The following is a 15880-nucleotide window of genomic DNA, read 5'->3' as shown; positions in this document are numbered from 1 at the left end:
AGGACAAAATCCCGAACACCTCGGATGAGGCTATTGCACGACACTCGCCACCGTCTGAGAAGATGTCACACAGGGGCTGCACTGGGGAAAGCGCCTCTCCTGCTCTTGCCCAAATCCACAGCGGGGTCCTTCTTTCCACCGGGGAAGTGGCTTCATCAGAAGGGCCTTGAATTCCTGGGACATGAGGCACACCCAGCCCCAGATGTAAGTGCAGAAGCAAGTCCCTTGGCGAGCGAGACAGCCTCTCTGGGCTCCCCCACATTCCCAAGGTCGGGGATGTGACTCTGCCTCCCCCTTCAGGGTGCAAAGCTGGGCAGCCCCACAGAGACCAGCCCCCAAAACATCCCAGAGCCTGAAGCTCAACACAATGGCTGGGGAGGAAGCAAAACCTGAGAAAGGATCCTTGTGATTTAAGGCAGTTATACCAACTGGTTAGGAGCACAGGTTTGGCACCAGGCTGCCTGGTCACCATTTTCTGGCTGTGTGACCTTGGGTGATTAAATTAACCTCTCTGTGCCCCAGTTTTCTCTCCTAGAGAAAACAAGAATAATAGCGTGTTGTGAGCATTCCGTTAGTTAATACGTGTGAAGGGCTCAGAGCAGGACCAATAAACAGTAGCTGTTGTTATCATCATCATCATCTTTACCATTAATATGGTCAGAGCTGCCCAGGGAAGCAGGAGGGTTGGGTCCTCTCCCAGCTCTGCCAGTGATTGTGTGACCTTGGACAACACACTTCCTCTCCTGTCCCTGGCAGTCTTGCTATCTATGAAATGAGTAGTGTGGGCCAATTTATAGCCTTTAACCAGGGAAAAGCATCAGAATTACCCGTAGGCTTTTGCAAACATAGACTTCTGGGCTCTATCCCCAGAAATTCTGATTCAGTGGGTCTGGAGCTGGCCCAGGGACCTGTGTTAAGAGTAGACTCTCCACTGGTGGTTCTGATACACGAGCCGGGTTAGGAACCACAGGACCTTCCTGGGCCTAAAGGACATTGTTCCTGAAGTGAACGGACCCATTAGCCCAGGTGGCGCCTTTGGCAAGGGCGAGCCCCCTGCGCCACTGTGAATGCTGAGTCTGTCACCTGGGTGGGGGGTCTCGCTTTATTGGATGTGGCAGGCCAGCCCCCAGTTCAGCAGGAAGGCTGTGGTGGCCTGGAGAGCAGCCATATGGTGTGAGTGGGTCCAGCACGTCTAGGGGTTTCATCCAGCAGATGTCCAGTGAGCATGGCATTTGCAAATGGTGGGCAAAGCAGTTGTGAAAAGGGGGTGCCTTCTGGCCACATGGTACTTGGGAACTAATCCTACCCCTATGTAACAGGATATTCTCAGTGTAACTTTGAACTGTTTCTGAAGTGTGGTTGAGAAGGGGCTGGGGGTGTGGATGTATCTCAGCCCCACATTCCTGTGGAGACAGGGAGAGGACTTTGGCTGCTTTTGATAAGAAAAACCTCAAAGGAGCTTTATCATCACAAAGAGTCCATCTCCTTGGGCACTGGTGGGGCCCCATCTTCCCCCACTGGAGTTCATCACACTGCCCAGCCCCCCGCAGACCCCTCCCTGGCACACTGACCCGGCTCCTTGCCCCTTCAGCACATCTCCACTCCCCTCTCTGTTGGTCGGAACCAGCCAGGACACTAGGAGACCTTGGCCCCTGTCTCTCTCCCAGGGCTGAGTAGCAGGACAGCCCCTCTCCATCCATCCCCTTTATCTTCCTTCTTGCCTCCAACCCCGGATGTTCCCTTTGTGAAATAAATTGGATTTGTGTTTTTCTCTCTGAAGAACACTCTCTGTAGTATAAGCTGCTTCCTCAAGGTAGGCACAGCTTCTGACTGACCCTTACATCCAGTGCCAGCACCGGGCTGCAATCCAGATGCTGGAAATGGGCAGGTAAGCAAACCAGTTGCTCCTGTCCTGAGATCCAATCATGGGCAGTGGCACTGTGCGGCCGCCCAGTGTGGAGAGCAGAGGCCGGCAGGCTGCTGGGCACGGGCTTGCTAAAGAATCTCCGTGGTTATTATAGCTTTACTCATTTAACCACTTCAATTTGGCATATGACTCGAGGTGCTGGGTAAGCATCTTGTCACTTCAACACAGCTGACAAAGTTATGACACGAATGTTTAGACTTTGCAGTTTTCCCCGACCTCCAGCTGATCCTGTGAAAATGTCTCCTCCTTCCAGAGAGCTGATTTGTGCCCCAGATTTTCCCATCTCAGCGGGAAGCGTCTCTTTGCAAGGTAAAATAGAAATTCGTTGTCATTCTGATACTCTGATTTTGTGTTCCTGGCGAGGGAGGCATATTCTGCGTCTGGTTTGTTGCTGACTTTCAAGGTTGGTGTCCCAAGGGATGGAGCGATGGGGAAGGACGTATAAGGATGGCCGGAGACACTCTCATTTTTAAGCTACTCTTCTCAGACACCAAACCTTGAAACGTGGGATTTTCTCTCTTAAGGCTGCCATTCTTCATGCCTCTTCCAGTTGGAGAGTGAGGAAGTTTGAACAAATCCTTTTATCTGTGTTGGAATTATCTGAGTATGAAAATCCTTTTCTACCCTTAAAATTACTCCATCTCTTTTTTCCTTTTAAAAAAAAAAAAAGATAAATGTAGTATATGCCCATTGTAGGGAAATTAGAAATTCCAAATAAGAACCAGAAAGAAAGGCTCCCGAAGTTCCATCACTCAGAGGTGACCCATAGTTTTGTGTGTCTCTCCAGTTATGTTCCCATATAAATGAATAGAGATAAATATGTTTTGTTTTGTTTTGTTTTTGCGGTACGTGGGCCTCTCACTGTTGTGGCCTCTCCCATTGCAGAGCGCAGGCTCTGGACGCGCAGGCTCAGCGGCCATGGCTCACGGGCCCAGCTGCTCCACGCCATGTGGGATCTTCCTGGACCGGGGCACAAACCCGTGTCCCCTGCATTGGCAGGCGGACTCTCAACCACTGCGCCACCAGGGAAGCCCCTAAATATGAATTTTTAAATAAATGGAATCATATGATAAATACTGTCTTGTGACCTGCTTTTTCTCTTTTTTGTGATCATTTTTTCAAGCTGTTAAACACTGAACAACTATATTGTCGTATTTAATGGCTACGTCATAGTCTATTGTATGGACAGACTATATGTGTATATATATATACATATACACATGTGTATATATATATATAATATGTTCACACACATTATATATACATACATTTTGTATATTTTTTTATCCTATTACTTTACATTTAGGTTATTTCTGATTTTTTTTTGCCATTCTACAATCTTTCTAATTCAGTTCACTAATCTTTGCATACTTGTCCTAATGTTTTCTTAGGATACATTTTTAGAACAGGACTAGCTAACATGTTCAAGTATTTACCACATGCCACTCTACTGAGTGCTTTAAATATGTTATTTACTGAATCCTACAAATAATTCTATTCAGAAATATCTACATTTTACAGATGAGGACAGTGAGGCCCAGAGTGGTTATGTACTTTGGCCAGGGTCACACAGCTGGCAAACTGCAGAGCCAGGATTGGAACCCAAGCTCTTTGATCCTTTTCCTTTTGATGGAAAAGTTTAAGTCTGTATAGACTTCCACTGAATGGTTTAAAGGTACCTGTTCCCTGCTTTGTCTCCTCCAGCTCTTTACTCTGTGACTGCCATACTTGAGGCCTGGCCTCTCAGAGTCCTGTCACACCCACAATTGCATAATAGGAACAGGAAAGGAAGAATTGGTGGTGTCTATGTCATGCAACTATGACGTAGATGTGGTTCTCAGTCCCTGGGAGGTACCTTCGTGGAAGCCATCCAGAGCAAGGAAGATGAGGTGACTGGAAGCCCACTTTAGGGAAGATGTGAGGTCTCTGCACAACTCAGCAGGGTTGACCAGCCTGCAGGCTGGGCTGAGGTTTGGCCGGGCTAAGCATGCGCTGTGCTTAGAAACTCTGTGCTCCTCCTGGAGCAGGTTGCATGTGGGAGCCGGGCTCTGGCTGGGGGAATCCTTGGAGGCCACTCTGGGAGAGTCCGGCATGCGCAAGGGATATGGAGATTTGCTTGATGAGAATGCTGCGGGACTGGGCAAATCCAAGGCCAGAGCCTAGAAGGTAAGGCCTGTTTTGCAGGAACTCACCAGTGAGCACCAGGAGGACAGGCTTCTGGGCCCAGGGTGAAGCCAGGGCCCTCTTCTCATGTCCCTCACTGGGGCTGGCTCATCGTCAGTGGATCTGCTCTTTGGGAATAATCAGAGGTCCAGCTGCCTCAGAACTTGAAGCTGTGCCTTGGAGCTGGGGCTTGGCGTGTGGCTGGGCCTGGTACATAAGCAGAACAAGGAAGGGCGTCTCTGCGGCGCAGAGGCTCAAGGATTCCCACCCTGGCCACCTTGCAGGGAAAGTGTGTCTTGGCCCAGCAGAAGAGACTGATGGGGAGGGCTTGCCCTCCGCTGGGCCCAGTTATCTCTTCCTGATTTATCCATAGATTGAGCTTGATGATCTGACTCATATTCATTCAACTAATCACGCGAGTTATTTCTGCAATTTAGGTCTTCGAATAAGTGCATTTGGTTGCTGAATATGTGATCAGCCACAGATTTCTCATTCTTTAAAACCCAGGGAGCGGAAATGCCAACGTAGAAAGCCATCACACGCAGCAGAGATTTCTGAAGCGCTAAAATCAGCCCATTCAAAGCTCTGGCCTCTGGACCTCCCATCACATAGCCAGTTGGCCTATCAGTGCTCCATGCAGAGTCCAGGTAGGGGGTCTTTATCCGTAAAACCTGGGAGGATGACAATCAATAGATAATCTGCTCACATTCATTTTACTTAACCAGAGAATTGGTTTGCCTCTGCAGTAACTTGATCTGGGGAAGAAAATGCATCTGGGGGCTTCAAAAGGGTGTAGGCCAACTGGGAAAAGCTACTGCAGTCATTGAGGTTGGGAAGGTCAGCGTCTGTTCTCCCTGCCCAGAACTTTGCTGTAACTTTGAACGACAACTTCACCTCTTCCTCCTTATTATTATCATCACAGTCATCACCAGCCAGGCCCCTGGTACAGGGAAGCAGTCACAGGACAGGACTTATCATTCATTCATTCATTGGTTCATTCAACGAGCCATTGTGGAACTCCTACAGAGCTCCAAGTATTGGATTAGATGCTGGAGATTTCAGAGAAAAACCAGCCCTGGGTCCTGGTCTGACATGGCTCGTATCTCACAGGGAAGACAGCTACAAACTGTTAAGAGGCAGATGTTGGGAAGCAAGCGCTGGGAGCAGAAAGGAAGAGGCCTCCAGCCCCTGCCCCGGTGCAGGCTCTCAGCTTCCGCTTCCTATCTGCGGGTGACTGGGACGGACCACGTCAGAAGTCTCAGACCAACTATTGAGAAGAAGCTGTTCTTGTTCATTTCTCCGTGAAGCATTAGATGCTGTAAACAGGTGGGCCAGAGCTTGGTTGATGGAAAAGGTGTCCCAGGGGTTGGTGACAGCTGTGCTGCAGACCTCAGATTCTTCCTGTTTCCCAAAACCAGTAACACGAAGTTTCCCCGGAGCACAGAAGAGGTGAAGGTCTCCAGTCGAAATAAGTATTTGGGGGCAGAACCCAAAGACCATGGCCTGAGATAACAAGACATTCTGGAGCCATAATTCCAGACAGCCTTTCTTCCCTCCAGACTGAGAGTCTCATTTTATTTGACCTCAAAACGTATATGTTTTTTAAAAAACAAACCTACTGGAATAGCATAAGTGGTTCATTTCTTTCCAGGTGGTTCCTTTGAGAGACTAGCTCACATTCCCCATTGCTGCCCAGCCTCCAGCAGCTCTAGCCTCCCATCTGAGAGCTGCTTTTAGGAGTCGGAGCCTGAACCATGCATTATCACATCCTGCTAATTTGTTGTCACTCACCAGACTGGGACCCCAATAAACTCTGTTTCTAGAAAGTAGGTCTCTGCCTGCTGCTGTGGAGATTCAAAACCTGGGTTTGAATTTTGCTTTGCCATTTGTTATTATCATCACATTGGGCAAATCATTCAGCTTCCCTGAATTTGTTTCCTCATGTGTAACATGGGCACAATACCATCTCACCTGGTTGTGGTGATAGCACACAAAAGCACCTAACTTAGTGCCAGGAGCACTGTAGTAATAACCCCCTCTCTCCCCATCTCTCTGTTCCCCACCCCACCTTATTTATGAGATATATAGTAGAAAGAGCACTGGATTGAGTCAGGCAGGAGGACTGTGTGATCCTACATCAGAAATTTACCTCTCAGACCTCAGTGTCCTCATCTGTAAAATGGGGATGCTATTTCCTAACTCTGACCAGCCTGTAAGAGTTAGGGTTAGAAGGATTAAACAAGAAGAATCATATGACAGTATTTTTTAAATGTAAAATGTTGGACAACTGCATATGTGATCTTAGAACTGGGGTGGTGGGGAGTTCAATCCCCAGACAGTACCAAAGAGCCACTGTCTTGGAAAGTATCTAAGAACGTCCCTGGTGAATTTCTTACTCATTCAGCATCACCTGGGGCTTGGACACTTGCACGTTCCTGAGCCCAGGAACATGGGAGTCTGAAGCCCATGCACTTCACCAGGGCTCTGTAAGCCTCTTTAGTTGTGTCAGTCAATCAGACATGGTTGCTGCCCTGCCCTCTTGGTTACAGTAAATGTCCTTTCAAGTACGAGAGCCTGAGATTGGGGGGTGGGGGGGACAGTGCATGAGAGTTCCAGTTGTTCCACATCCTCACCGGTGCTTAATATTGTCAGATTGTCTGTCTTTTTAATTTCAGCCCTTCTTGGGGTGGGGCAGGGAGACACTATCTTCTTTGAATTCTTGAAATGTATTTATTCACGCTGTACTTTTGTTCAGTCCTCACTCTAGGCTAAGCATGAGAGAGAACAGAGATGAATCATCATGGTATGTGCTGCCCCAGGCTTGCATCAGACAGCTGGGGTATGAGTCTAGCCACTTCCCAGCTTTACTAACCTTTGACAAATTCATCTCACTGAGCCTTGGTTTCCTCATCTGTAAGATGGGGTTGGTACCTCAAAGAAATGTGATGGTTAACTTCAGTGACTTATGTAGAAGGCCTGGCCTGCACAGGTGCTCAGTGAATGTTAGCTGTGACTTGTTATCCATATGTTTTGCCTGCTGACTGACACATGGTACGAGGCACCAAAGGTTTCAGAAAAAAGTGTGAGAGGAGAATTTAACAATAATAGTAACTTAACATTTATTGAACACTTACTATGTGCCAAGTGCTGTTCTAAGTGCCTTTTATAAATTAATATTAAAAGTCCTATTGATTTCCATAATTGTTTACAAATTGGGAAAAGACCACTGTGGTTTGATTCTCATGGCAGAACAGATGGTTACAATGTGTGGGAACCCAATGGCTTCCTAGGAGCATGATTCTAGAACCTCAGAGGTAGTGAGCTGGAAACTAATGATATGTACTTTGCCTCTTCATGGTTGCTCGGTGACCATCACGTGCCTGCCCCTGCCCTTTGTTCAGAACCTGAGCGCTGATGACTTAGAAAGATGAAAAGAAATGAGTACTTAAAGAAAGATCAGTGTTTGGTATAGTTGGAAGGGCCCTGAGTGAGTGGTTCCCATATGTAGATTCTTGTCACTGGCAGATGTGGTTTTAGGAAAGGTCTCTCCCGCTCTGGGCTTCGGGGTGCCCACTTGTTTGGAATGCTGAGCTCTATGTATCAACTAGCTATTGCTGTGTAACAAACCATCCTGAAACTTAGTGGCTTAAAACAAAACCATTTATTATTTCTCATGAGTCTGTGGGTCTTGGCTAGGCTAACTCTTGCATCTGTAAGTCAGCTGATAAGTCACCTGGGAGCCCTTAGGTCTAGGATGGCCTTGGTTGGATGACCTAACTTTGCTACGTGTGGACCTGGACTTCTTCTCATGGCAGAGACAAGGGTCTAAAAGAACAAGTGTAAGCATGCGTATCCTCGTAAGACCAAGGCTCAGAAGGCACACCGTTACTTTCTTCACATTCTGTTGGCCAAGCAAGTTAAAAGGCCAGCGAGGATACAGGGGTGAGGAGAAGGACTCCATCTCTTGATGAAAGCAGCTGCTGAGTCACATTGCCAGAGGCATGGATTCCGGGAAGGGTGGAGAATCAAGATGTTTTTGCAGTCCACCACGCTCAGATTCCTCCCTGCTCTAAAATCTCTAAAATCAAATAGTTCATGGATCAGAGTGAAAGAAGGAAGTTGAATTCCCATTGTCTCAGGCCAAGGCTAGATATACCTTTCCTGGATTTGGGATAAATTGCCCAAGTACCCAGTCAGTGTTGGTGCTGAGCTCAGCTCCAAAAGGACAGAACTAAAGGACATGTTTTTACTCACTCTGCATTTATTGAGCACCACTGTGTGCCAGATACTGAGCTAAGCTCTGAGGAGGCAGACTAGCCTGTGCTCTCAAAGCACCCTCAGTCCTTCAGGATAACAGACGCATGAGGCATTATAACACAGCACACCGGTGTTCGTGGGGTCATGGAGAAGTCACCCCTGGGCTTGTTTTATCACCAGTGACCTCCCTACGCTTTGGGCTTCCTTCAGCAGATCCATGGGCCTCTTTTCAGACCACATATGAATCAGGAAGCCTTGGGGCCTGACAGTTCCATTTAAACTCCATGGCTCCAGAGTTAGACAGCCCCATCCAAACCCCTCCGGCACTGGGCAGCCAGGAAGTGGAAAAATAGAACTAGGTGTCCAGAGCCGGCGTGTGAATTTAATTAGTCTCCTCCTGTGCTCTAGGATTATCTCTGTCTGCTATTTGTAGCCACAAAACAAAGCTACAGGTTACCCATGCACTTGCACGCAACTGGGGCTTCAGAGGGAGTTATATAAACCTTCTCGTTTCCTGCAGCCCCTCCTCAAATAGACACCCAGCTGGCATTTTTTCTTAAACATCACTCATTTTTTAAAGGGGAAAAATGTTGGTGGCATTGAAATAGTTCACACTTTAAAATGCAGAGTAGCAGAGAGACCGTTCAAATTATTCTCTTAATAGAGTTCTTCAGAGTGAGGAAGTGACGAGGGAACATAATCACTTCTTTTGTCATCTGAGCAAAATCTAAGGACTGCAATCCATTTGTCTGCAAATGTGTGTCTTCGGTACAAATTGCAGCAAGCAATCCATTCCCAGGGTAAATGGTCTTTAATTAAAGTCAGTCTCGGTGGTGTAGGGAAGATGAGGGTTGTTTGAATCCCAAACTAATATAAACCTCCTCCCCCTGAAAAATAAAAAACTATATATATATATATTTTTTTTAATTACATATTTTCCTTGATTTGATAATTAGGGAAAAGCTTTGTTTATAAGTGAGACTATTCTGGCTCTTATTCATGAATAAAAATTTTGGTAGCGAGGCCTCTGAAAAGCAATGGGAAAAATTTCTGTAGCAGTCCTGGTAAAAACACATCCTCAAGCACTGATTTTTGTAGCTGAAGTGCATTATGTGTTTTGCATGAGCTTTTGAAAGCTTAGATAAATGAGGTGGCTCAGAAAGCAGATAAAAAACCTGGGAGGAAATTATACCGATCCAAAAGAAGATAAATGTCCACTAATTCCCAGATTAACATTTTAGACTCCTGTGTTTTTATAGGGGAATTTTTGCAATGCTGATAACGTGAGATTGGTTTACAATGTCACATACCAGGAAGAATCAACAAGACCTTGTTTAAGTTCTCAGAGTCAGCTACAGTTGAAAGGAAGTGGAGTTAATGCAGTAACCCAATAGTGCCCTGGTCCCTGTATTAGAAGGCAGGCAGCACTGCTCCCAAGATGACATATTTTAAGGGTGACGTTGACCTTAAGGTCAATTGTGTTAGTGTGTACTCTCTGAGTTGCAAGAGACAAAGACTCAAGCCCATTTGGTTTAACCCCCCAAAACATTAATTAGATCACTTAGTTGAAATCACTAGGATTGGACTTCAGGCACAGCTTGATCCAGGCATCAAATTGAAGTCACCAAGACTCAATTCCTCCTTCTCTGTCTCTGTGCTGTACTCTCTCTCAGTGGGCTTCATTCTCAGATCAGCTGTTCCTTAATGATAGCAATTTGGCTACAGCTACTTTATCTTCCATCCACTCAATTTGTGTGTGGTATAAAAGAGCTAGTGCCGCTTTCTTGATTGTTTCTAGATTGTTCACTTGAAGTCCCAAGATTAGCTCTGACAAGCTTTAATTGGGCCTGTGGCTGTGTCTGTCCCTAACATATCCTTATGTCCAGAGGGATGAAAGGTATGGATTGGCTGAGGTCTAGATCACTCATCCCCACTGTGGGGCATCTAGACAGTCCCACCCCAAGAAGAACATAGACTAGAAGTGAGGGAGGAGGGGAGGTACCCCAGAAAGCAGCTTGGGGACCTGTTAACCAAAAGGATAGGCAAATGCTGGCCTGTGAAACCTCAGACTTCTGTTACATCAGTCTTTCATTCTTTCCTTCAGCAAATACCTGAGACCCCACAACAAGCCTTCTGGAGCTAGGTGCAAGGATTATGGGGGTGAACAGGAGGGCTCAGGCCTTGCCCTCAGAGAGCAAACACATAGTCTATCTTGTGTGTATTAGTCTGCTCAAGGGCCATAATAAAATGCCACAGGCCAGGTGGCTTAAACAATGGAAATTTATTTCTCACAGCTCTGGAGGCTGGGAAGTCCTACATCAAGGTGCTGGCAAGGTGGGTTTCATTCTGAGGCCTCTTCTCTTGGTTTATAGGCAGTCACCATCTTGCTGTGTGCTCACATCTCGAGCAACTTCTTTGTGTACTTGTGGAGTGAGAGCGAGGGAGTGGAGGAGGAGGAGGAGAGAGAGAGAGAGAATGCACCAGCTCTCTGTTGTCTCTTCATATAAGGGCACTAATCCCATCAGAGGGCCCCACCCTCATGACCTCATCTAACTCTAATTATTTCCTAAAAGCCCCATCTCCAAATACTATTGCATTGGGGGGTTAAGGTTTCAACATATGAATTTGGGGGACACACAAACATTCATTCCATAACATCATGCTGGGGCTTCAGCCATGCTGTGGTCTTCCAGCCAACTCAGTGTTTTTCCTGAGTACCTGCTGAGTTCCAAGCCCTGGAAACAGAAAAATAAGGAACACCAGGGCCCTGCCCTCAAGCAGTACAGTCAAATCATGATGGTGGTGTCCAGGAGTCATGTTCATGTCACCTCTCTTTGCCTTTGCCCAATTTATTACTTAGGATTGGATTCTACTGGAACTAATAGAAAATTCAAAATACCAATAGCTTAAACAAAAGAGATGCTTATTCCTTTCTCACAAGTCCAGGTAGTTAGTCTAGGACTGGTGTGGTGACTCCACTTCATTGGGGACTCAGGGTCCACCCTTCATTCTCAGTAGTGGCTTCTACCTTGTGGTCCAAGGTGGCTGCTGTGGCTCCAGTCATCATGTCCACATTTCAGCCAGCAGAAAGGGAAAAGGGGGAAGAGAAGGAATGTCCCTTCACTTTAAACATACTCTCCAGAAGTTGCACACCCCACTTCCACTTACATCCCCTTGGCCAGTACTTGTGCACATGCCTACTCCTAGCTGCAAGAGAGGCTGGGAAATGTAGTCTTTATTCTCATGGCCATGTGCTCAGATAGAATTATGGCTTCTGTTTCTATAGATACCAAGAGAGAATGGATATTAGGGGGCAACTAGCAGTCTCAACCATACTTATACTGTTTGCTCTGCTTGACAGGTCCCTGCCTTTTCTTCCATATGTCTCTCAAGTTCATTTTTAAAAACCAAGCTTACACACTGCCTCCTCCATGAAACCTCCTTGATTTTAACCCCAGTTGAATCAATAGCGCTATCTTTTTTTTTCACTTTCAAATCAACTATATTGATGTATAATTTCTTACAATAAAAGGCACCCAGTTTTAAGTGTACCTTTCAATGCATTTTGAGAAATTAACCACCACCAAAATCAAGATACAAAATATTTTTACCTCTGAAAGTTCCCTCATGCCCCTTGACAGTTCATCCTTCTTCAACTGCTGGCCCAGACCATCACTGATCTGCCTCCTGTCACTCTAGATTAGTTTGAACCTTCTAGAGTCTCTTATAAATAGAATCATACAGTGTGTACTCTTGTGTCAGGTTCTTTCACTTAACATAATGTTTTTAAAGTTCATCCACATTGTGGTACGTATAATAGTTTGTGCCTTTTTATTGCTGAGTAGTATTCCATTGTATAGCCATTCCACAGTTGGTTTTTTCCATTTACCAGTTGATGGACATTTGGGTTGTTTCCAGTTTGGAGCTATTACAAATAATGCTGTTTTGTATATCATGTACAAGTTTTTGTGTGGATGTATGTGTTCATTTCTCTTGTGTGTACACCCAGGAGTGAAACTGTTGGCTCATGTGTTAATAAGTGTATAGTTAACTTTGTAAGAAACTGCCAAACTGTCTTTTTCAAAGTGGATATACCATTCTCCACCCCCACCAGCAGTGTTGGAGAGTTCCAGTTGCTCCACATCCTCGTCTCTCTCTCTTTGGTTCTACTCTGGGAAATTTCCTCAAATTTATCATCCAGCTCTTCTGCAGGGTTTTTGTTTTTGTTTTTTTTTCTTCTGCCAGACTGTGTATTAATTAACAAGAGTTCTGTTTTACTTTGTGAGTGTTCTTTTTTGAGCATCCTGATCTTATCTCATGGGTGCAACATTTTCTTTTGTCTCTCTGAGGATATTTTTTTGTAGTTTCCCTCTTCCTGCAGAGCCTCTGTGTCCTCTAAATATACTTTTCCTGATTGTTTGGGTATATGTATGCCTATCGCACATGTGAGTTTTCCCTCAAATGTTTGAGGATCCTTGGCTGTGTGCATGTTAAATGGGGGCCAGAAAAGAAGATGGTTGGGGCTCCAGTGTGCCCCACACCCACTCACCCCACCCCCCAATGTGGTGAGTGGGTTTTGTTGGCTGATGCCTCACTGCAGGGTGATGCAACAGGGAACTCTGGATGTAGGTTTTTGCTTTCTATGGCTGGTCAGAGTCTGCATTGAAGATGTTTCCATTCTCCTATCTGAAAGTGAACTCCTGGCTTCTGCTTGCTGAGAGCCAGGTGAGTAGAGGGCTGGAGGACAATGTGGGACAGTCCAGAAACCTTCCCCTAACCCCCATGCTCTCGGGATGGTGCCCCTGCCTCTGCCAGGTCTCCCACAGTCCAGAGACCTTCTGTCTTACTCCCTTCCAAGTCTCAACCCCTAGTTTTCTGCTGGGATGAGAAGGAGACATTTTCGTGGCTGGGTAGACGTAAAAGAAAAGGGGTCTCACTGCCTTTAAGGCTGATTTTCAATAAATCCTTCCAGAGATGCCTGGCGTTGCCACCAATTCCAGACCCTGTGAGGTTCTCTGGTGTAGACCTGAATGCATGTGCTTTCAGCATCTTGGCTTAGATTCTGCTTTCCTGGTTTTGCTAGGTCAGTGCTACATGTCTCTCTCCTTAATAGAGGCCAAGACTGTTGCTCTTGCCTCTCCTCTGTTTTGTCCTTCTGAATTGATGCCTTAAAAAAATCTCATACTGTTGTTTCAGTGGAGTTTCAGGGTGGGGGGTAGAAATAGAGGCTGCTGCATTCATCTGACTCACTCTCCTTAACCATAATCTCTTGCTCTTCTAATTGCTTGGTTCCCTGAGCCTTAGCATCATGATCTATAAAATGGGGCAAATGATCCCTTTCCTGACAGCTGCCCAGGAGCCTTTGTGAGGATTAGATGAATTTTTTTACTCCTCTAATATTTACTGTTCAAATACCAGGGTTCTAAGTGATGCTTGGCTGAGGGTAGAGGTTACCTTCTAGAGGCTGGGGCTGGAGAATAGGCCAACCCAGGCTTAGGGATACTTTATCAGTTATCTATTGCCACAATGATACTGCATAACACATACCCACAAACCTCACTGGCATGTTAACACTAAGTTTTTATTTAGCCTGGGAGTCTTCAGGGTTTAGCAGCTCCAGGCTGGGTCGGCTAAGTGACTCTGCTGATCTTGACTGGGGCCGGCTGACTGTGAGCTGACCTAGGAGACCCTTGGACAACTGGGACAACTGGTCAGTTCAGCTCTGCTTCACATGTCTCTCGTTTTCAGCGGTCTAGTCCCAGGATGTTCTCATGTTGATGGCAAAGGGGCAAGAAAGCCAGCCTCTGCTTACATCACACTTGCTGTCGCTGGCTAAAGTTAGTCACATGGATGAGCCCAGAGTAAGCGGACAGGGCAGGAAACCCCGCTCAGAGGGGCAGAGGGCATGGACACAGGGAGAAGTGAGAATCCAGGGCCATCAATGCAACCTCTGTGCCATGGGTGTGCAGGTATGGCTCTGGACCAGAGCACGCCCCACCTTCAAGCTTTCTTCTACTAAACCCACAATACTTTGCCTAAACCAGGAAGCTGGGGTCCTGCTACCCTGATTTGTATTCAGTTGAAAGAGTCAGTCCTTTACTTACTACTCAGAGGAAATGCTCTCCATCTTTAAAACAATCAGAAATGATCTCTCCAATAGAGAAATGCACTCCCCAGGCTTGGGCTGGGCTGTAGATCACAGGCAACTGATTTAATCTGCTTAATTATTTGATTCAATCAGGGGTTAGCTTAATTATTTTCTTGCTTCTCACCTCTTTTGAATCCATTCTGGAAACTGATTATGTCTTTAACACCAGCCCAGAGATAAGCATTTCAATTGGGAAATGTAATTAGCCAAGGAAAATGAATGTGGGTGCCGCCTTTTGTCAAAGCACCATTAAAATCCAACTCTGGTCAATATAACGTGGTGGAAGACAGAGGGTGCAGTGTGCTTCTCTTGGGACTGGAGAGGAACACCCAGCAGGAAGTGGGGAATTAGGCGTCTTGGCATCTTAGAGACGGAGGCGCATTCATTCATTCATGAGGCATTTCTAGGCCAGTTCTGGGCTGATGCCAGAGATGCAAAGGTGAATTGGCCATGTCCCTTGGCCCAAAGAGTTCTCCTCCTAGAGGAAAGTATCCACATGTAATTGTGAGATACACAGTGCTGGAAATACAAAGGAAGGAGCAGCTGACTCTACCTCTGGAGCTTCACAGAGCAGGTAGTATCCAACTGGGCCTTGAAGGATGAGCTGGAGCTGCCCAGGCAGAGAAGAGTAGAACTGCCTTCTAGGTGGAGGGCACAGCATGTGCAAGGGCACAGTGGAGTGAGAGACCGGGAACTGTTGTAGGGGCAGATTAGGCAGATTAGAGCAAAGCCGCCCAGGGCCTCCTAGGCCCTCCTGCGGCCTCCTCCGAGAGCACAGGTGTGCAGTGTGTCCTCAGACCATCCCATCTCACCTTTCAGTGCCCCCTCCCCCTCCTGATCCTCCTTCTCCACCCCACTCTGCCTTTCAGAAGGAGTTCTAGAAGAATTCTCCTGAAGTGTTTGTTTTAACAGAAGTTTAAGATATATGACTTTTGTGGGAGACTCTGAACAGTCGGAAAGCTGGGGGGGTGGATTCAGGACAACTAAGAACAACAGACTTGGGTTCTAGAGCTGAAGAATAGGCAGGCGGAACGGGAGGGCTGACGGCCTGGGCAGAGGTACGGCGGTGGATTATGCTGAATTGAGTGTGATGATAGCATGAAAGGAGAGGTGGCTACTGAGCTGCCCAGGAGGGCAGGGGCTACGTCACAAAGGGCCTTTTAGAGGGTAATTGGAGACCAGCGCCTTGGCCTTGGCCTCTATGGTGGGAGGACTGCAGGCATGGGGGCCTCCCTAACACTCCCTGGGCTATAGCTGCTGCTGCAGCCCCCCTCCTGCAAGTCCTCACTATTTCAAAAGCTGTACGTGCTCAGGGCAGTGGTTTCTGGTTTGCTTGGATCTCTGCCTGAGACTGAAGGCTGTCTGGAATGTGGTGGGGTGGAGAG

General features: G+C 46.7%; 1 protein-coding gene across 3 annotated transcripts in view; it reads left to right on the top strand.

The window, feature by feature from the left end:
* Nucleotides 1–15880, top strand: part of MAN1C1 (mannosidase alpha class 1C member 1) — a 130090-nt gene that overhangs the window by 63960 nt on the left and 50250 nt on the right. Inside the window, exon 2 of one of the 3 annotated variants that reach the window (XM_067014604.1) lies at nucleotides 2181–2236. The exons of the other annotated variants lie outside the window; for them this stretch is intronic. The gene's annotated coding sequence lies outside the window, so the exon portion shown is untranslated. The remainder of the gene's footprint in view (nucleotides 1–2180; nucleotides 2237–15880) is intronic. 3 annotated transcript variants of the gene reach the window in all.

This window comes from Kogia breviceps, chromosome 1 (genome assembly GCF_026419965.1).
Source record: "Kogia breviceps isolate mKogBre1 chromosome 1, mKogBre1 haplotype 1, whole genome shotgun sequence".
NCBI classification, from domain to species: Eukaryota; Metazoa; Chordata; class Mammalia; order Artiodactyla; family Physeteridae; genus Kogia; species Kogia breviceps.
The sequence above is the reverse complement of the archived record's forward strand: the minus strand, read 5'-3'. Positions and strand labels throughout refer to the sequence as shown.